Source organism: Mus musculus, chromosome 4 (assembly GCF_000001635.26).
Source record: "Mus musculus strain C57BL/6J chromosome 4, GRCm38.p6 C57BL/6J".
In the NCBI taxonomy this organism is placed as follows: Eukaryota; Metazoa; Chordata; class Mammalia; order Rodentia; family Muridae; genus Mus; species Mus musculus.
This window is the reverse complement of record NC_000070.6, coordinates 71,108,916-71,132,268: the sequence shown is the minus strand read 5'-3', so window position 1 is coordinate 71,132,268 and position 23,353 is coordinate 71,108,916. Positions and strand designations below refer to the sequence as shown.

The 23,353-nt window shown below is 38.4% G+C and overlaps 1 long non-coding RNA gene across 1 annotated transcript in view; it reads left to right on the top strand.

Annotated features, from left to right (window-relative positions):
• The first annotated feature begins 1,135 nt into the window (after positions 1-1,135).
• The window catches only part of Gm11228, a 56,025-nt gene continuing 33,807 nt past the window's right edge, over positions 1,136-23,353 (top strand). Inside the window, exons 1-2 of the long non-coding RNA XR_390664.1 lie at positions 1,136-1,221; positions 2,243-2,472. This is a non-coding gene — a long non-coding RNA (predicted gene 11228). The remainder of the gene's footprint in view (positions 1,222-2,242; positions 2,473-23,353) is intronic.

Here is a 23,353-nt window from a genome sequence, read left to right as displayed (position 1 = left end):
AAACAATGCTAATTCTGGCCACATATCTAATAACTCGTGTAGTTTGTGGTGATCATATCAAGCAGAAAAGAATAAAAACATTCCATGAGTAATGCTACCCAGAAGTCATAGCTTACTGACCTCATAGCCCACACAACAGGGAGACTCAAGACACAAAGAGCCCTATCATGACAAATATGCAGTCAGTAAGGATGAGCTACTGTTAAGTAATTCCTTTTACTCTACTCATTAACAACTAATTCACATATATCAACACTTAAAGCATTGATTGTTCACCTTAATGGTTGGAAGAAGATAACCAATTCATTAAAGACTTGTATTTAGTACTTGTAAGTTAAAAGTAGCCAAAGGAACATTGTTCCATTTGGTGTGTATAGTTTTCAGTTAAATACATTGCAGTTCAATCTACAATGCATAAATAGCAAATTATGTCTGTTCCCTTTGCCCCTTTCTATGTTCTGTCCCATATTTGTTATTGTAGGAACACTCTATTTTCTTTTTCTTTCTTTCTTTTTTAATTTTTTTTTTTACAAGCTAACAAGTTTGATGTGGCTCTGTGTTTTATTCCCTTCCAGGCTTGCAGCTGTTTTGGCAACAGAAGAAAAATTCCCCATAACAAATCAAATAAAAGCTCTTTCGGCGAAGAGGAATTGAAAACAGCAGGGCCTCAAAGAGGGCTGCACATGAGATGCCTTGTTCTGGCTTTCAACACAACTCAAATCAGAAACACATTACCATAATCTGAAACAGCCCACTGCTAACACAAGACAGATGGCGGGTAATAACCCATGGATCATTAATAAATAAATTCCAGCATTAAAGGCTTTACAAAGTATGACAACATTATCTGGGCACAATTACTGCCCCTCTCCTACCCCAGCATCATTTCAGTGTATTATGGGCTATGCTAGGTTTATTTTTATTTTTTCCCCTTCAATTCCACAGATCTAAAGGAAGTTTAAATATGACACACATTCTAAACAGATGAAACCTATCTCAGTGTACAAGAGAGGTCAAAAACTCCATACGGAAAAAAAAAAAAAGAAAATAGCTGCCAGAAGTTTAAGAACTTACATGTTATGTGGTTGGATCTGCCCACAGAGATTTATTGCACTGCCCTCCATACACTGGCGTCAACCTCTCCAATATGCCTCAGCCTGAATCACACTGCACATTCCATGAGAGAATCTTGCTAGCACATTTGCCATGAAGCTGAAAGACGTATGTGTAATTTCTCAGTTTTCGTTTTGCAAGTGTTACCATCTGTGTCTTTCCCCCTGGTTCTCCTAACTATACTAGGAAGCAAAACTACCTCTGATTAGATTCAAAAAGCAAAAGAGAGAAAGTTAATGCCATCAATGTTGGAAAGTAAACTGAAAGAAAAGAGATTATAGATATCCACAAAAGAAAAAAAAATGGACTGTATTTTTTTGTGAGTGTGTGCAAAGGGTGTGGAATTATCTTACTCTACCAGGATGTGGGCAGCATAGAGATAGAGTAGAGGACGATGCAAGTGTTTCAGGAAGTTCTCTAGGATTTCTCAGGTTAGCACTCCAATTCTGGAAAGTCTAAATAACTATTCTCTCTCTGCATATTACCCTAAGTTAAAATAGAGCTTGGAAATAACCATAAATTATGTGCAAATAAAATATTTAGAAAGTAAATTATAGTTTGACATTCTTCTATATGAATTACTAACTTGTCAGTATGATAGTTTTAATGAAAGAGAGAAAATATATTGAACTAATTCCTTTGACAGGTAAAGATGTAAGGACAGACATAGTTTACACAAATATGCTAACCTCAGATCATGTAGCAACCAATGAATGTATCCGTAGACATCATTCTAAGTTACAAAGGTCACATCCTATGGAAGCCTTTCTCATTCCTTGAACTCAGAGTGGTTTCTCTCTAAAATGGGCCTCTGGAAAGAAAGAGAGAGGGAGAGAGAGAGGGGGAGAGAGAGAGAGAGAGAGAGAGAGAGAGAGAGAGAGAGAGAGAGAGAGAGAGAGAGAGAGAGAGAGGAAGAGAGGAAGGGAGGAAGGGAGGAAGGAGAAAGAAAGAGGAGAAACAGATGTAAATGGAGACAGGAAGGGGATATAGTGGTTTAGATATGCTTGGCTCAGGGAGTGGCACTATTAGGAGGTATGGCCTTGTTGGAGGATGTGTATCACTTTAGGGGTGGGCTTTGATACCTTTCTCCTAGCTGTTTGGAAGCCAGTTTTCTCATTTTTGCCTTTAGAACAAGATGTGGAACTCTCAGCTCCTCCAACAACATGCTTGCCTGGACACTGCTGTTCTCCTGCCATGATGATAATAGACTGAACCCCTGAACCAATCAGGCAGCCCCAATTAAATGTAGTCCTTTATAAGAGTTGCCTTGGCCATGATATCTTTTCATCCTGACTGAAACAGGGAAGCAAAGAGGAGCAGGGGAAGAAGTAGGGGAATGAGACCTCTCCCTAAAAAGCAGTAAGTATCTCATAGCCTGATCTACAAGACTTCCCTGGGGAGCACCTTAATCATGGCTTTCCTTTTTCTCAAACTAAAGCAATATTTTTATGTGTACATGTGTACCTACATTCTCCTAATTGGCTACTTATCTTATTTCCTCCACTACATTGTGAGATTCCTGTGGGTACAAACCATGTCTAATTGATGCTCTAAATTCTTCTTAGCACCAAACACAGAACACTGCACTCAGGCTAAATGGAATCACCACTCAGAGAGATTCCAGGATGGCTGGCAGGGCAGCCTTAGCTGAGTCTATGAGTTCCAGGCAAGTCTGTCTGTTTCAGGGCAGATTTTCTTTGAGCTCTTTCCAACTTTCTCTGGGAACAGCTGCTGAGGGATGGTCCGAAGGAGGCAGTTAATCTCTAATTGGTTCCTAAGATCTGCAATTTCCTTCTTGATCTGTACATGATGGAGGGACTTTTACATGAACCCCAATTCTAAATCAGTATGTAGAGAGAAAAAACAAACTTATATTAATTAAGAAACATTCTGAATACAGCTGTAAAATAAGGGTCATTTCCACAAACCTTGGTGTGTTTCCAACTTCATAGTTTATGACATCACATTTGATAGATTCTCTGTTTAGTTCCTGCTTAGGAAAATGTACTAAGCTATCATTGACATCATTTAGACCAAGTGAATAACCAATAATTTTTATTTTCTCATCTTAAAGTGCATGTTACAGACCAAAAGTTTTAAACCATATTTCATTCCTAATTTCTAAAGTTTCAGTTCCAGAAATCAAATTCAAGGTCTACAACTGCTACAACCATATAAAGAAAACCCTGTATGCAGTTAGCTGTACACACACACACACACACACACACACACACACACACACACACATGTCTGTGCATGTGTGTGTTTCTGGTAAACTCAAACAACTATAGATGGAAATGTTAATCAGGAAGTATGTTTTCTCTCTGCTTGCATAGTCTCTTATTTTCATATCATTCTTCCATAAACCATAGAATATGACAGCTATTTATAGTGTGTTTGTTTTAGGTGATCAATTGCTACAGAAGGATGTATATATAGTATCCATGGGATTGTCATTCAGGGTTTACTGGCACTAACAGTAAAGGGTAGCTATAGATGTCCGCATATTGAGGGTATAGTCTCAATGATGCTTATAATTTAAATATTTAAGAAAGGAAACTATATCATAAAACATGTTGAAGAATAACTGCATAAAAAGGAAACTTTTTATAGTTATTTATTTTATTGTATGAATATGAATGTTTTACCTGCATGTACTTATTTGCATTATACATGTGCAGTACCTGAGGAGGTCTGAATAAGATTTTTAATTCCTTGGAAGTGAAGATTTAGATGATAGTTTGCTACTACACGGGTTCTAAACCTGGGTCTTCTGTAAGAGCAACAAATGTTCTTAATCATGAAGCCAACTCTCGAGATTCAGTTGCTTTTTATTTTTAATAGCCAAGAAAAACTTTCTACTAATAAATCAAGTAATATATTCAATAATGAATATTTGTTTGTGCCAGGAATTATAACAGGAGGGCAGGGTGAAAAGATTCTGAAAGGCCATATCTTAAATAGAGAGAAAGAATTAATTAATCATTGATGTGGACTAGCTGGACATGTAGGTGATTTTAAACATTTTCCTTAATGAATGTGGTAAGGAACCAAAGTAGAAACAAGAGAAGGCCTTCAGACACAGGCTCCATTTAGTTCTGAATATGCCAAAATATGACTGAATATCTCTAAAGGCAGAAGAAATGGGGTTCATTTTCTTATTGAGAAACCTCCAGCCTCAAGTTAAGTGTTTGTCCACTTTTTAAAACCCACTATTAGACAATATTTCTGTTTAATAAATATTTGTGACATTTCTGTCTCATTTTCTCTACCTATAAACAGGAAGACCTGATGCATTTCACAAGTTATCATAGGATTGAATTAAACTATGCTATAGGAATGGGAAACTGTTATATTCACTAAACATGACATGACAAAATTTAGTCATATTTCAGACATCAAGCCTCAAACTTGGGATAATAGGAATAATATAACCCATTATCTTATGTCATTTGGAAGCATAATATTAGAAATAAGAGGAAGCAGGTGAGGGAGCCATTTTGGGTCCCTCAGAGAACAGTCTGCGCATGTCAGCTTGCAGACTGCGAAGGGTAAGCTAGCAGACTGCAAAAGCAACACAGCTTCTGGGACAGACACCCCTCACCCCCACCCTCGTTTTAGGCTCCAGACATCCAGGCACCTTCCCCACCAGAGGAGAGGTGCCCACCCAGGAGGGCTCTGACTGCCTGAACAGGTGAGGTAGCCATCTTGAGTCCCGGTCCCTCAGAGACCACTCTGTGCAGGTGAGCTTGCAGACTGCAGAGACAACACATCTTCTGGGACAGGCCCTGTTTCCAGCCTTCATCTTCAGACAGTAGGCAGGTCTGAACACCAGACCATTGCAACCTTCCCTGCAAGAGGAGAGCTTGCCTGCAGAGAGAACTCTGACCACTGAGGCTCAGGAGAGAGCTTGACTCCCAGGACTGCTGACAGAGGCTAACAGAATCACAGGAGGAACAAGCTCCAACCATAGATAACTATAACAACTAACTACAGAGATTACCATATGGCAAAAGGCAAACGTAAGAATATTACTAACAGAAACCAAGATCACTCACCAACATCAGAACCCAGCACTCCCACCTAAACCAGTCCTGGATACCCCAACACACCCAAAAAGCAAGACTCAGATTTGAAATCATATCTCATGATGCTGGTAAAGGACATCAAGAAGGACATTAATAACTCACTTAAAGAAATACAGAAGAAGAGTGTTAAAGAGGTAGAAGCTCTTAAAGAGGAAATACAAAAATCCCCTAAAGAGCTAAAGGAAAACACAACCAAACAAGTACTGGAATTGAACAAAAACAATCCAAGACCAAAAAAGGGAAGTAGAAACTATGAAGAAAACCCAAAATGAAACAACTCTAGAGATAGAAACCCAACGAAAGAAATCAGGAAGCATAGATGCAAGTATGAGCAACAGAATACAAGAGATAGAGAGAATCTCAGGTGCAGAAGATTCCATAGAGAACATGGTAACAAAAATCAAAGAAAATGCAAAAAGCCAAAGATCCTAACTCAAAACATCCAAGAAATCCAGGACACAATGAGAACACCAAACCTACGGATAATAGGAGTTGATGAGAATGAAGATTTTCAACTTAAAGGGCCAGCAAATATCTTCAACAAAATTATGGAAGAAAACTTCCCAAACCTAAAGAATGACATGCCCATGAACATACAAGAAGCCTACAGAAATCCAAATAGACTGGACCAGAAAAGAAATTCCTCCTGACACATAGTAATCAAAACAACAAATGCACTAAAGAGAGAATATTAAAAGCAGTAAGAGAGAAAGGTCAAGTAACATATAAAGGCAGGCCTATTAGAATTACTCCAGTCTTCTCACCAGAGAATATGAAAGCCAGAAGATCCTGGACAGATGTTATACAAACACTAAGAGAACACAAATGCCAGCCGAGGCTACTATACCCAGCCAAACTCTGAATTACCATAGATGGAGAAACCAAAGTGTTCCACAACAAAACCAAATTCACACATTATCTTTCCTCAAATCCAGCCCTTCAAAGGATAATAACAGAAAAAAAAAAACAATACAAGGACGGGAACCAAGCCCTAGAAAAAGCAAGGAAGTAATCCCTCAACAAACTAAAAAGAAGACAGCCACAAGAACAGAATGCCAACTGTAACAACTAAAAAAAGGAAGCAACAATTACTTTTCCTTAATATCTCTTAATATCAATGGACTCAATTCCCCAATAAAAAGACATAGACTAACAGACTGGCTACACAAACAGGACCCAACATTCTGCTGCTTACAGGAAACCCATCTCAGGGAAAAAGAAAGACACTACTTCAAAAGGCTGGAAAACAATTTTCCAAGCAAATGGTCTGAAGAAACAAGCTGGAGTAGCGATTCTAATATCTAATAAAATTGACTTCCAACCCAAAGTCATCAAAAAAGACAAAGAGGGACACTTCATATTCATCAAAGGTAAAATCCTCCAAGAGGAATTCTCAATTCTGAATATCTATGCTCCAAATGCAAGGGCACCCACATTCACTAAAGAAACTTTAGAAAAGCTCAAAGCACACATTGCACCTCACACAATAATAGTGGGAGACTTCAACACACCACTTTCATCTGGCATTGACAGATCATGGTAACAGAAACTAAACAGGGACACAGTGGAACTAACAGAAGTTATGAAACAAATGGACTTAACAGATATCTACAGAACATTTTCTCCTAAAACTAAAGGATAAACCTTCTTCTCAGCACCTCACGGGACATTCTCCAAAACTGACCATATAATTGATCACAAAACAAGGCTCAACAGATACAAAAATATTGAAATTGTCCCATGCATCCTATCAGACCACCATGGAATAAGGCTGATCTTCAATAACAACATAAATAGTGGAAAGCCAACATTCACGTAGAAAATGAACAACACACTTCTCAATGATACCTTGGTCAAGGAAGGAATAAAGAAAGAAATTAAGGACTTTTTAGAGTTTAATGAAAATGAAGCCACAACATACCCAAACTTTTGGGACACAATGAAAGCATTTCTAAGGGGGAAACCCGTACCTCTGAGTGCCTCCAAAAAGAAACTAGAGAGAGCACACACAAGCAGCTTGACCACACACCCAAAACCTCTAGAAAAAAAAAAATGAAGAAAATTCACCCAAGAGGAGTAGACAGCAGGAAATAATCAAACTCAGGGAAAAAAATCAACCAAGTAGAAACAAGAAAAACTATTCAAAGAATCAACCAAACGAGGAGCTGGTTCTTGGAGAAAATCAACAAGATTGATAAACCCTTAGCTAAACTCACTAGAGGGCACAGGGACAGCATTGTAATTAACAAAATCAGAAATGAAAAGGGAGATGTAACAACAGATCCTTAAGAAATCCAAAACACCATCAGATCCTTCTACAAAAGGCTATACTCAACAAAACTGGAAAACCGGGAAGAAATGAACAAATTTCTAGTCAGATACCAGGTACCTAAGTTAAGTCAGGATCAAGTTAACGATCTAAACAGTCCCATATCCCCTAAAGAAATAGAAGCAGTCATTAATAGTCTCCAAGCCAAAAAAAAAAAAAAAAAAAAAAAGCCCAGGACCAGATGGGTTTAATGCAGAGTTCTATCAGACCTTAAAAGAAGGTCTAATTCCAGTTCTGCACAAACTATTTCACAAAATAGAAGTAGAAGGTACTCTACCCAACTCATTCTATGAAGCCACCATTACTCTGATACCTAAACCACGGAAAGATGCAACAAAGATAGAGAAATTCAGACCAATTTCCCTTATGAATATCCATGCAAAAATACACAATAAAATTTTCGCTAACCGAATCCAAGAACACATTAAAACAATCATCCATCCTGACCAAGTAGGTTTTATTCCAGGGATGCAGGAATGGTTTAATATATGGAAATCCATCAATGTAATCCAATATATAAACAAACTCAAAGACAAAAACCAAATAATCATCTCCTTAGACACAGAGAAAAATTCGACAAGATCCAACACCCATTCATGATAAAAGTCTTGGAAAAATCAGGAATTCAAGGCCCATATCTAACCATGATAAAAGCAATCTACAGTAAACCAGTAGCCAACATCAAAGTAAATTGTAAGAGGCTGAAAGCAATCCCACTAAACTTAGGGAGTAGACAAGGCTGCCCACTTTCTCCCTTCCTATTCAACATAGTACTTGAAGTCCTAGCTAGAGAAATTCGACAACAAAAGGAGATCAAGGGGATACAAATTGGAAAAGATGAAGTCAAAATATCACTTTTGCAGATGATATGATAGTATATATAAGTGACCCTAAAAATTCAACCAGAGAACCCCCAAACCTGATAAACCTGATAAACAGTTTCAGTGAAGCTGGATATAAAATTAACTCAAACAAGTCAATGGCCTTTCTCTACACAAAGAATAAACAGGCTGAGAAAGAAATTATGGAAACAACACCCTTTTCAATAGTCACAAATAATATAAAATACCTTGACATGACTCTAACTAAGGAAGTGAAAGATCTGTATGATGAGAGCTTCAAGTCTCTGAAGAAAGAAATTAAAGAAGATCTCAGAAGATGGAAATGTCTCCGATGCTCATGGATTAGCAGGATCAACATTGTAAAAATCGCTATCTTGCCAAAAGCAATCTAAGATTCAATGCAATACCCAACACAATTCCTACTCAATTATTCAACGAGTTAGAAAGAGCAATCATCTGGAATAACAAAAAACCTAGGATAGCAAAAGCTCTTCTCAAGAATAAAAGAACCTCTGGTGGAATCACCATGCCTCACCTAAAGCTTTACTACAGAGCAATTGTGATAAAAATTGCATGGTACTGGTATAGTGACTGACAAGTAGACCATTGGAATAGAATTGAAGACCCAGAAATGAACTAACACACCTATGGTCACTTGATCTTCGACAAGAGAGCTAAAACCATCCAGTGGAAAAAAGACAGCACTTTCAACAAATGGTGCTGGCACAACTGGTGGTTATCATGTAGAACAATGCAAATTGATCCATTCATATCTCCTTGTACTAAGGTCAAATCTAAGTGGATCAAAGAATTCTACATAAAGCCAGAGACACTGAAACTTATAGAGGAGAAAGTGCGGAAAAGCCTCGAAGATATGGGCACAGGGGAAAGATTTCTTAATAGAACAGCAATGGCTTGTGCTGTAAGATCAAGAATTGACAAATGGGACCTCATGAAACTGCAAAGCTTCTGTTAAGGCAAAAGACACTGGCAATAATTCATAAAGGCCACCAACAGATTGGGAAAGGATCTTTACCTATCCTAAATCAGATAGGGGACTTATATCCAATATATATAAAGAACTCAAGAAGGTGGACTCCAGAAAATCAAATAACCCCATTAAAAAATGGGGCTCAAATCTAAACAAAGAATTCTCACCTGAGGAATACCGAATGGCTGAGAAGCACCTGAAAAAAATGTCCAGCATCCTTAATCATCAGAGAAATGCAAATCAAAACAACCCTGAGAATCCATCTCACACCAGTCAGAATGGCTAAGATCAAAAATTCAGGTGACAGCAGATACTGGCAAGGATATGGAGAAAAAGGAACCCTCCTCCATTGTCGGTGGGATTGCAAGCTTGTACAACCACTCTGGAAATCAGTCTGGTGGTTCCTCAGAAAATTGGACATAGTACTACCGGAGGATCCCGCAATACCTCTCCTGGGCATATATCCAGAAGATGTCCCAACTGGTAAGAAGGACACATGCTCCACTATGTTCATAGCAGTCTTATTTATAATAGCCAGAAGCTGGAAAGAACCCAGATGCCCCTCAACAGAGGAATGGATACAAAAAAAAATGTGGTACATTTACACAATGGAGTACTACTCAGCTATTAAAAAGAATGAATTTATGAAATTCCTAGGCAAATGGTTGGACCTGGAAGGCATCATCCTGAGTGAAATAACACAATCACAAAAAAAACTCACACAATATATACTCACTGATAAGTGGATTTTAGCTCAGAAACTTAGGATACCCAAGATATAAGATACAATTTGCAAAACACATGAAACTGAAGAAGAACGAAGACCAAAGTGTGGACACTTTGCTCCTTCTTAGAAATGTGAACAAAACACCCATGGAAGGAGTTACAGAGACAAAGTTTGGAGCTGAGACAAAAGGATTGACCATCTAGCGACTGCCATACCCAGGGATCCATCCCATAATCAGCCTCGAAATGAGGACATCATTGCATACACTAGCAAGAGTTTGCTGAAAGGACCCTGATATAGCTGTCTCTTGTGAGACTCTGCCGGAGCCTAGCAAACACATAAGTGATGTTTGGATCTCTGGTCCCCAAATTGAGAGCTAGAGAAAGTACCCAAGGAGCTAAAGAGATCTGCAACCCTATAGGTGGAACAACATTATGAACTAACCAGTACCCCAGAGCTCTTGTCTCTAGCTGCATATGTATCAAAAGATGGCCTAGTTGGCCATCACTGGAAAGAGAGGCCCATTGGACATGCAAACTTTATATGCCCCAGTACAGGGGAATGCCAGTGCCAAAAAGTGTGAATGGGTGGGTAGGGGAGTGGGGGGGAGGTTATGGGGGGTCTTTTGGGATAGCATTGGAAATGCAATTGAGGAAAGTACCTAATTAAAAAAAATAGGAAAAAAAATAAAAGCAGTTAGAAAAAAAGGTCAAGTAATGTATAAAGGCAGGCCTATTAGAATTACACCAGTCTTCTCTCCAGAGACTTATGAAAGCCAGTAGATCCTGGACAGATGTTATGCGGACCCCAAGAGAACACAAATGCCAGTCCTGGCTACTATACTCAGCAAAACTCTCAATTACTATAGTTGGAGAAACCAAAGTACTCCATGATAAAACCAAATTCACACATTATATTTCCACGAATCCAACCCTTCAAAGGATAATAAAGGGAAAACACCAACAAAGGACAGAAACTACTCCCTAGAAAAAGCAAGAAAGTAATCCTTCAACAAACCTAAAAGAAGACAGTCACAAGATCAGAATCCCAACTTTAACAACAAAAACAACAGGAAGCAACAATTGCTTTTCTTTAATTTCTCATAACATCAATGGACTCAATTCCCCAGTAAAAAGATATAGACTATTAGACTGGCTACACAAACAGGACCCAACATTTTGCTGATTACAGGAAACACACCTCAAGGAAAAAGACAGACACTACCTCAGAGTGAAAGGCTGGAAAAATAATTTTCCAAGCAAATGGTCCGAAGAAACAAGCTAGAGTAGCCCTTCTAATATTGAATAAAATTGAATTCTAACCCAAAAATTTCAAAAAAGACAAGGAGAGGCACTTCATACTCATTGAAGGTAAAATCTACCAAGATGAACTCTCAATTCTGAATATCTATGTTCTAAATACAAGGGTAGTCACATTCATTAAAGAAATTTTAGTAAAGCTCAAAGCATGCATTGCACCTCACACAATAATAGTGGAAGACTTCAACACCCTGCTCTCACCAATGGACAGATCCTGGAAACAGAAACTATACAGAGACACATGAATAATAACAGAAGTTATGAAACTGGCAGGGTGGTGGTAGCACACACACTTGGGAGGCAGAGGCAGGTGGATTTCTGAGTTCGAGCTTAGCCTCATCTACAAAGTTATTTCCAGGTCATCCAGGGCTACACAAAGAAATTCAAACCTGGTCACAAAAAAAAAAAAAAAAAAAAAAAGAAGAAGAAGAAGAAGAAGAAGAAGAAGAAGAAGAAGAAGTAGTAGTAGTAGTTATGAAACAAATGGATTTAATAGATATCTACAGAACATTTTATCCTAAAACAAAAGGATATACTTTCTTCTCAGTGCTACATGGTACCTCCTCCAAAATTGACCATATAACTGGTCAAAAAACAGGCCTCTACCGATACAAAAATATTGAAAATATCCCATGCATCCTATCTGATAACCACGGACTAAGGCTGATCTTCAATAACAATATAAATAATAGAAAGCCAACATTCACGTGGAAACTGAGCAACATCCTACTCACTGATTCCTTGGTCAAGGATGAAATAAAGAAAGAAATTAAAGACCTTTTAGAGTTTAGTGAAAATGAAGTCATAACATACCCAAACTTATGGGACACAATGAAGGCAGTCCTAAGAGAAAAACTCATATCCCTGAGTGCCTCCAAAAAGAATCTAGAGAGAGCATACACTAGCAGCCTGACAGAACCCCTAGAAGCTCTAGAACTAAAAGAAGCAAATTCACCCAAGAGGAGTAGATGGCAGGAAATAATCAAACTCAGGGCAGAAATCAACCAAGTGGAAACAAAAAGAACTATTCAAAGAATCAACCAAACCAGGAGCTGGTTCTTTGAGAAAATCAACAAGATAGATAAACCCTAAGCTAGACTAACTAGAGGACACAGGGACAGTATCCTAATTAACAAAATCAAAAATGAAAAAGGAGACATAACAAAAGAACCTGAGGAAATGCACAGCACCATTAGATACTACTACAAAAGGCTATACTCAACCAAATTAGAAAACCTGGATGAAATGGACAACTTCCTAGACAGATACCAGGTACCAAAGTTAAATCAGGATCAGATTAAAGATTTAAACAGTCCATTTCTCCTAAAGAAATACAATCAGTCATCAATAGTTCCAACAACAACAACAACAACAACAACAAAAAGCCCAGGACCAGATGGGTTTAGTGCAGAGTTCTATCAGACCTTCAAAGAAGGCCTAATTTCAACTCTCCTCAAACTATTCCACAAAATAGAAACAGAAGATATTCTATGCAATTCATTCTATGAAGCCACAATTACTCTGATACCTAAACCACACAAAGATCCAACAAAGAAACAGAACTTCAGACCAATTTCCCTTATGAATATTGATGCAAAAATACTCAATTAAATCCTCACAAACTGAATCCAAGAACACATAGAAACAACCATCCATCATGACCATCATGACCAAGTAGGCTTCATCCCAGGGATGCAGGGATGCTTTAGTACATGGAAATCCCTCAACATAATGCACTATATAAACAAACTCAAAATAAAAAAAACACATGGTCATCTTGTTAGATGCTGAGAAAGCATTTGACAAATATCTAACACCCCTTCATGATAAAAGTCTTGGAAAGATCAGGAACTGAGGGCCCATACCTAAACATTATAAGATCAATATACAGCAAAACAGTAGGCAACATCAAACTAAATGGAGAGAAACTTGAAGCAATCCCACTAAAATCAGGGAGTAGACAAGGCTGCCCACTTTCTCCCTACCTATTCAATATAGTTCTTGAAGTCCTAGCCAGAGCAATTCAAGAACAAAAGGAGATCAAGGGGATACAAATTGGAAAGGAAGAAGTCAAAATATCACTATTTGCAGATGACATGATAGCATACATTATGTGCCCGCAAAAATTCCACCAGAGAACTCCTAAATCTGATAAACAGCTTCAGTGCAGTAGCTGGATATAAAATTAACTCAAACAAATCAATGGCCTTTCTCTAAACAAAGGATAAACGGACTGAGAAAGAAATTAGGGAAACAAAACCCTTCATAATAGTCACAAATAATATAAAATAACTTGGTGTGACTCTAACTAACGAAGTGAAAGATCTGTATGTTAAGAACTTCAAGTCTCTTAAGAAAGAAATTGAAGAAGATCACAGACGATGGAAATATCTCCCATGCTCATGGATTGGCAGGATTAATATAGTAAGAATGGCTATCCTGCCGAAAGCAATCTACAGATTCAATGCAATCCCCATAAAAATTCCAGCTCAATTCTTCACTGAGTTAGAAAGGGCAATTTGCAAATTCATCTGGAATAATAAAAAACCTAGGATAGCAAAAACTATTCTCAACAATAAAATAACCTCTGGTGTAATCACCGTGCCTGACATTAAGATGTACTGCAGAGCAATTGTGATAAAAACTGCATGGTACTGGTACAGTGACAGACAGGTAGATCAATGGAATAAAATTGAAAACCCAGATATGAATCCACACACCTATGGTCACTTGATCTTTAACAAGGGATCTGAAAGTATCCAGTGGACAAAAAAGCAGCATTTTCAACAAATGGTGCTGGCATAACTGGCAGTTATCATATAGAAGAATGAGAATTGATCCATCTTTTTCTCCTTGTACAAAGCTCATGTCTAACTGGATCAAAGACCTCCACATAGACATTGAAACAAGAGACACTAAAATTTAGAGAGGAGAAAGTTGGGAAATGCCTCAAAGATATGGGCACAGGGGAAAAAATTCCTAAACAGAATAGCAATGGCTTGTGCTGTAAGATCAAGTATTGGCAAATGGTACCTCATAAAATTGCAAAGCTTCTGTAAGGCAAAAGACACTGTCAATAAACAAAGAGGCCATCAAAAGATTCAGAAAGAATTTTTACCAATCCTAAATCTAATAGGGGACTAATATTCAATATATACAAAGAGCTCAAGAAGCTGGACTCCAGAAATTCAAAAAACCCATTAAAAATGTCGTACAGAGCTAAACAAAGAATTCTCAAATTAGGAATACTGAATGGCTGAGAAGCACCTTAATTAACATCCTTAATCATCAGGGAAATGCACATCAAAACAACCTTGAGTTTCTACCTCAAATCAGTCAGAATGGCTAAGATCAAAAGTTCAGGTGACAGCAGATGCTGGTGAGGATATGGAGAAAGAGGAACACTCCTCCATTGCTGGTGGGATTGCAAGCTTTTATAACCACTCTGGAAGTCAATCTGGCAGTTCTTCAGACAATTGGACATAGTACTACCGGAAGATCCAGCAATACCTTTCCTGGGCATATACCCAGAAGATGTTCCTACTGGTAATAAGAACACATGCTCCACTATGTTCATAGCAGCCTTATTTATAACAGTCAGAAGATGGAAAGAACCCAGATGTCCCTCAACAGAGGAGTGGATACAGAAAATGTGGTACATTTACACAATGGAGTACAACTCAGCTATTAAATAAAATAAATTTATGAAATTCTTGGGCAAATGGTTGTTACTAGAGGATATCATCCTTAGTGAGGTAACCCCATCACAAAAGAAGTCATTAGATATGCACTCACTGATAAGTGTATATTAGCCCAGAAACTTAAAATACCCAAGACACAATTTGCAAAACACAAGAAAATCAAGAAGAGGGAAGACCAACATGTGGATACTTCATTGCTCCTTAAAATAGGGAACAGAATATCCATGAAAGGAGTTACAGAGACCAAGTTTGGAGTTAAGTCGAAAGGATGGACTATCTAGAGACTACCCCACCCAGGGATCCATCCCATGAATAGCCACCAAATCCAGACACTATTGCATTGGCCAGCAAGATTTTGCTGAACGGTCCCTGATATAGCTGTCTGGTATGAGGCTATGCCAGAGCTTGGCAAATACAGAAGTGGATGCTCACAGTCATCTATAGGATGGAACATAGGGCCCCTAACGAAGAAGCTAGAGAAAGCACCCAAGGAGCTGACAGGGTCTGCAGCCCTATGGGTGGAACAACAATATGAACTAACCAGTACCCACCCCCCCCCCCAGACCTCGTGTCTCTAGCTGCATATGTGGCAGAAGATGGCCTAGTCGGCCATCACTGGGAAGAGAGGCCCCTTGGTATTGCAAACTTTATATGCCCCAGTACAGTGGAACACCAGAGCCAAGAAGTGGGAATGGGTGGTTAGGGGAGCAGGGCTGGGAGAGGGTATAGGGAACTTTTAGGATAGCATTTGAAATGTAAATAAAGAAAATATCTAATAAAAAGAAACAAAGAAAGAAAACTACAAGAGATGAAAGAAAAAAAAACACAAGTCACATGTAAAGAGAAAGTCATCAGAAAAGCAGCTTAATTCTCAAAGTGAACTTAAAAATCCAGAAGACTGTGGATCAATGAGCTCTCAGTTCTAAGAATCCTTGACTGCCAACATAGACTACTATACCCAGCAAAACTATTTACTATTTTGTAAGAAGGGAAAAAAGAAAAAAACAATTTTCTTTGATACAAACAGCTTTTTAAAAATTCATATCCACAGAAACAACCCTACAGAGAATACTAGAAGCAATATTTAAGACTGAAGAGAGGAATTAGCATAGCCAAGCAACTATACAAAGAGAACAAAAGAAACTATAATTAAACAGTACAAAGCAGGAATAAACACACACAATCACTACAATCTACAAATACCTTTCCGTGGGGGTATTTTTGGTTTTTTTGGGGGGAGGGGTGTTTTTTTTGTTGTTTTGTTGTTTGTTGTTGTCTGAGATAGGATTTCACTATACAACTTTGACTGGCCTGGTCTGGCTATATAGACCCAGCTGGCCTCTAACTCACAAAGATCAACTTGCCTCTGCCTCTTGAGTGCTGGGATTAAAGGCACATGCCTCCACATTCAGCTACATGTCTTTCAGTAATCGTTGCCAATAGCCTGAACTCTTTAAACAGCATACATAGGTAGCTCAATGGACTAAGAAACAAAGCAACAAAAATTCTACCAGACTCTTAAGGATCTAAAATCAATACTTCTTTAATTATTCAAAAGAACAGAAAGAAAGGAAGAAAGGAGGAAAGAAAAACAAAAGACCATACCCCAACTTTTTCTGCAAGGGAATATTACTCAAATACCAAAATCAGGTAAAGACAGAACAGCAATAACAATACCCTACAGGCCAATATTTCTGATGAGTATAGAAGCAAAACTCCTCAATAAATACTAGCAAACAGAATACAGGCACTTATGAAGGAGATCATCACCAAGTCAGTCCTATCCCAGAAGAGACACAGGGATAGCTCAACATACATGGACTTAAAGATCCAAGTGTGAATTTTCATAACTACAGCCATCTGATATTTGACCAAAAAATGCCAAAAATATATCATCACTAAATCTGCTAGAAGAAAACATAAGAAATGCCATATAAGACAGATGTAGGTATAAGAATAGACTTTCTGAATATCAGGACACCATTTACCTGGGACTGAAGGCCAGCAATTGGTCTTCAATTCAGTGAGAGCACAGGAAACAGAACAGCTTGTGTGCAGCTAAAGTCACAATCAACTGAATGAAGAAGGCCATAGAACAGAATAGAATTTTCACCAGCTGCACAAATTTGGAAGAAGGGATTCTGTGCACTCATAGAATCACTACACAGAGATCCAGGATTACTGTTAAATTAATTTTGCCATTTAAACTCAGAGTCGGGATCTGATGTAATTCACACATTTAAAACTTGAGGTTAGATTTCAACTTACAAGCTTGTATTGGGATGCCTGTGTGATGAGTTAAAATGTGTGTTCGAGTACTATATCGAGCTGAAAATTTCATGGTAATAAGTTAAAACACAACAAAATATTTGATGGAGAGATATTTATTGGGTCTATTTAAAATGAAACCTGGGACTTTTCTTAACTTACTATGACCTTTCTTCAGTGTGTTGAATGTTAAAATCTCAGCAATTAAACTTTGAAAGTGTTTTGTTAAAAAAAATGTAAGATTAACATAGGAGCATCATTTCTACACAACACGGTAAATGCTATCTGAATTTAAACATGCAAAGTTATTTAGTGAATGTATGCTATGTAATATACAAAGGTATCCAGTATTCTACCAATTTTTTTGTGCAGCACTTTCTGAGTGTAGACTGAAGAAAACAAGAAGAAAGATGCTTCTCTTCATTGACAGTACCATTTAGTGATAGATGGTAAAACATGATTAACATATGTTCATAGAAATGAGAACCAATTTCCAATTGCATATGGATCCCAGGGTAAAGGCAGTTTCCAGAAGTTCTGGTTGTTCAGCTGTTTCTAAGTATGCAGGGCAGTTAGTCAGATAACAACTTGTAAATGTTCCTTGAAATGGTGATGTACTTGTGATTATAGAACCTTGTAAAAGCTAATTGTAAGGAGTCTTGACTGTGGCAGCCAGACTGAAGAGTACGGAAGATAGGGAGGAAAAGATCTAGGTATCCTATTTCTACTACACCAGGTTTTTAATACAGGAAAGCTACAGGAGAAGATCCCAATCAGCATATGGGTCTATTGTCAGGTTCTGAGAGTAGTTAACACCATGCTCTAAAGAGTGGGTTATGCACATAAATGCTTAAAATAATTCATGTTGAAATATTTAACTTCTCAGAGTATGTTTGTCAGAGTGTATTTGTCATTTTGATGGCACATAGAACTTTGGAGAATAGTAGTCCTAGAAACACCACTTCACAGTGTTTAATGGTGGTATATCATAAAGAAGGAAAATCTTGGCCCATTTCAGGTTAGTTAATCAGGTGCAGAATTCTTTTACTAGTTACACACACAGACACACACAGACACACAGACACACACAGACACACAGACACACACACACACACACACATACACACACACACACACACACACACACACACACACACACACACACACACACACACCAGAAAAGAAAGACAAATAGCTTTATGATTTAGATCCTATATGGGCCACAAATCAAATGGGCATGTTTAATTGCCTCAAAGCACCTTTAGATCCCATTCTATATCATGTGGTACAATAATCAAGTGTGTTTAGTATAGGAGTTCTTTGCCTTTCCCAACTCTAATGGTCAGCATCCAATCTGCTTATAAAACCTGACCTACATCTCAGATTTGAGAAGTAGAAAGCATTGTGATCTACATATATGTGAGAATGAAACTATGTTAGGTTTCAAAGTTCTGAGTTCTACTATGAACAACTCTCAATTTCACTCTGAAACATTTTTTTTTTGTACCCAAGGAAACCTGCAATTAAGCTTCAGAGTTATGCCCTAATATTATTAAAGTGAATCTTTCACTTGATCTGTGACCTTTCAGAACTTGCTCAGGAGTCTTGTAAAGACACCTTGATGTCATCCTGATTCCTATTGGTCTCTGTAATATAGTCCCCTTGAGCATGCCAAAGTAGAAATGGTCACGAGAGGTTAAAAGGAAATGGTACAGAGAGACAGAACAGCAAACTCTGGCTCCTATTAGAGTGATTTCATCTGTTCACTGTGTGAATGTCAGTGTTGGGAAGGCCAGACAGACTTACTTATTTCACCTTGCATGGTTTCATGCTTTTTGATTATTCATTTGAAGTTTCATGAACTTGAAAACACAGGAAACAAGAAGAAAAGAAATATCTGTTTCTGTGACTTTTCGTTCTTCCAGCCCAAAGGCCTTGGCATTCACAACTCTCTAGGCACAACTCTACAGCTTTTTAGCATTAAAGTTGCAGCAGCAAGAAAATGTGACCTTATTTTAACCATAGCATGACTCATACTTCTTTACTTAAACTTTGTGGTTTTTATTCTTTGAAGAAAAATATAAATCTTAGACATTTGAAAATTGCAAACTTTCTGTAGAAAGACTGCACAGAAAGTAAATGCTCTTGCCGCATAAGCCTCACAACCTGAATTTGATAATGAAATTCTATGAGGAAAGAGAGAACCCACTGCTGAAAGTTGTCCTCTGATCTCTTCCTTAAATGCACTTTGGCACAAGTACTTCTGCACATACACTTGTGTGCATGTGCATGCGTGTGTGTGCATGCACACACAAACACTATCTATCTATCACTATCTCTATCTCTATCTCTATCTATCAATTGAAAAAAATAAGTTAATAGTACTAAAAGGAAATCAGTGTGTCAATGTTATTTCCAACTGGATTGTCAGTCTTGTTGTCATGTAATGTAAAAGCCAGGACATTAAGGGTCATCAAAACCAGTGACAAGAATATTTGTATTCACTCCAGAAATACATGGATCAATGGTGACAAATACTTAATATTTTAATTTGGAAAGATTATAGTGTAGAAGAGGGCAGAAAGGACGAAAATAGAAATATTGTGTGAGATGTGACAAAACCATATTGTCTTCTTTACTTACATACACTTTGAAATTTAATAAAAGGAGGCATAATGAACACAAAGGAAATCTAAACACATTCACCTTGTGCAAGAAGGGTGGTTAGAGAGTGCAAAGATACATGATTTATGCTCTACAAAAATCTATTTATTTGGTAAATGAAGCTGAATAACAGTTGAATGTAATTTTAATTCCCACTGATGTTTTGAAAACAGAGGGAACCAAAGCAAAATGTATTCATCTAAGACAAAAAGATGTAAAGGAGAGAATTTCTGTACTGATACCTCCAGGCTGACATTTCCATTGGCAGTTGTGTGCTAGCTCAATTAGATACGGCAATTGGCCAAAGAAATGACTATATACTAGTACAACTAGGAGCAGGGCCTAGAGAACACACCTCTCTGTTCTCCATCACTATTACCTTACTACACATATTCAATCTACAGATATCTTTATAATTTAGTCACTTCATCACATAATTAATTTGGAAGTTTTGGGTTAAGCACTAATATTTTTCTATTTCAGTGAAGTGTAATTTAATAAATTTACTGTCACCTTAGGACTGAAAATGCACCTGAGCAATGGGGGCACTATGAGTTTTTAACTATGTGTGTATACACATATATATTTCTGTATTTTGAGTATGAAATTACACAGACTATGTATAATATTATATATGTACATATTTCACAGAATCAAACCATATTGCAGGGTTGAGATGTGACACCACATCACTAAGAACTCAGGTAAAATCCCTTGTAGCTAAAATTGTACACATGACATGTTAGAATTTGTTGTCAAACAAAAATCTAAGGTAAGCTTAGCAGTGTGTACTTTTTCATCATTTGTACTAAATTAATAACTTCCCTAGTATTACAGGCAAACAATAATTATCCTATTTACTGCCCTGTGTAGTTGCTGGTTTTGGTGGTTCCTGTGCTAAATTCTGACATTCTCAAATGCTAACTAAGCTGACAAATCATTCCCTAACGTCCTTTTCATGATATGTTTTTCAAAAACACACAGCAAGCAACGGGCTTCAAAGTCATAATTTTCAGCATACAGGTTATAGAGTGTTTTGGAGCTTTTTGTGCAGGTTTATCATTGTTATTGATTTCTTGATTTGAAATCAAATCCCTTTTAAAGAAAAGGCAAATTTTGTAGACCAAATTGATTGTTTTTTTTCTGATATAAAATCAAGATGTTTATTTTTCAGTGCATTGGGGTTAGCCCTCAATCAGACCCTCGATACGAGTGATAAAAAGGTGACCCCAGGTGGCTATTACAAGCAGTTTTTGTACTTTTTAAGGGCAAAAGTTACATCAGCAAGGTTACAGTTCAAACCTATTGGCTAAGCATATTGACCTTTAAATCTATTGGCTAGCAAGCATGACACACATTTGAACTCTATCTGAGACTTTCCAGAGGGTCAGGTGACTGTCAGTACATTCTGAGAATCTTTTACTCAAGAATGTTCCTATGGATGGAGAATGGAACATGGCCTAGCTTTGACCCCAGGATGGAGGGGGAAGCTGGAAGCAGGGTGTGGGACTGGAAAACCCCTTAGGGTCCTTCATTTCCCCCCTTTTTCTTGTACAATCTCCAACCATGGAGCTATGCTCAGAGGTCTTCAATAACTAACTCATATTCTTCAGGTCCTGTCCTAATGGTCTCATATTGTTGGTGCAGGACCATCAGCTGCTCTGCTCCTATTTTCCCTGTTTATAAAGGCTATAAGCTTGTTAAATATGTAGGGTCCAAAGGTCAACAACAGCAGAACAATTATGGGTCCTAACAAGTTGGATATGAGGATGGTTAACCAAGGGGAACAGTTAATCCAAGATTTGAACCTGCCTTAACTGTTTTCTTTCTCTCTTCTGCTTGGCTGGCCCATATCTTACCTTGGCTATAGAATCCTTAACTACCCCTGGAATGACCTCCATGCTTCCCAATGTTTCACACCCCCAAGTAGCACAGGAAAAAATGGTCAACCCCCCCCCCCGCCCCACTGATGTACCTGTTGCCGGCTTCTCCCATCTCGGGGTCACACATATATGGGGGTTTCTCAAAGGACACTCCTCAATTTCAAATGTCTACGCCCTATGCCCTGCCCTCCAAGGCCGCTTCTGGGACACAGTTTAGATTCAAAAGTCCCTTGTCCACTGCATTCAGATAATCCCTCCTCATGTGCCTCTAGGGTGTGGATATTCCAGGAGTCAAAGACCACTGCTAACTTACAGAAATCAAAGACAAGGTGAGACTACCAGGTATAAGGTGGGTGTTCCTCTGTAGTGGACCACAATCCATCTCCAGTGACTGAGATTATTTGCCAAGTCACTTTGGTACAGTTGTGAGGGTTGCTGAGTCTCAGTGCCAGAAGATACTATAGCCATCTCATTATTTCTCTGGCCTTGTCACGTTTCTTTTATCATCTCCCTTTCATCTTCTTCCTTTCTATTTCTCTGTTCTTTCTCTTCCTTTGTCTTACGGTTATAGTAGAGTTTCTGAGCAACCTATGCTAAATCCCTCAATGATTACCCCGTGGTCCCTCTAGTCTCTGAAGCTTTTCCTGATATCTCTACTAGCCTGGTCTATAAAAGCCATAGTCACAGTAGCTTTTTTTTCCCTTGCTGCTGGGGTGATAGTGTGTATACTGACAGAATGTCTCTATGACTCCCTCTAAAAAGGCTGTAGGTGACTCGTCTGGTCCCTGCTTAACCTCACATGCCTTGATCAAATTGGTGGGTCATCATCTGCACACCCTCACCTTGAGACCGGCCAACAGAGCCTGGTGGTAGATCTTCAGGTGCCCCTTTGCTTTTGTTGAATTAAAGTCCCAATCATGTTGAGTCAGTGGAAACCCACTGTTGATGAGAGCCTGGTCAATCAATGGTGTCCCCCATGTCTGAAGGAACATTTTTTTTTCTGGCTTCCTGCATTATCCTCTCTCACTCTTCAGTCATGAAAATCAATCTCATGAGTTGTTGGATATCATCATCATCCCAGGTGGGTTGGTGAGTAAATAAAACAGTCTCAGGAGAATAATCAGCTCCTTGAGGTTATCTGAAAGGGGGGGCTGGGTGGGAGGTGTTGGGCCTTCCAGTTCTACAAGTTAGCCAAAGAGAAGGGCCAATTTTGTGTAGCCTAACTAACTTATCATCTAGAGGCCCATATACCCTCAGTGGGAGAGCCACCGTGGTATCAGGGGAGGTGGCTCTTCAACTTCAAGTTATCATGGGCTTTATATGGACCAAGGATACCAGGGCTCATGCTGGCACTGGTAGGGCCATGGGGCAAAGGGTAGGGGGATATGGAGGAGGAGGGTCTTGGAGCAACAGGTCAGCTGTTGATAG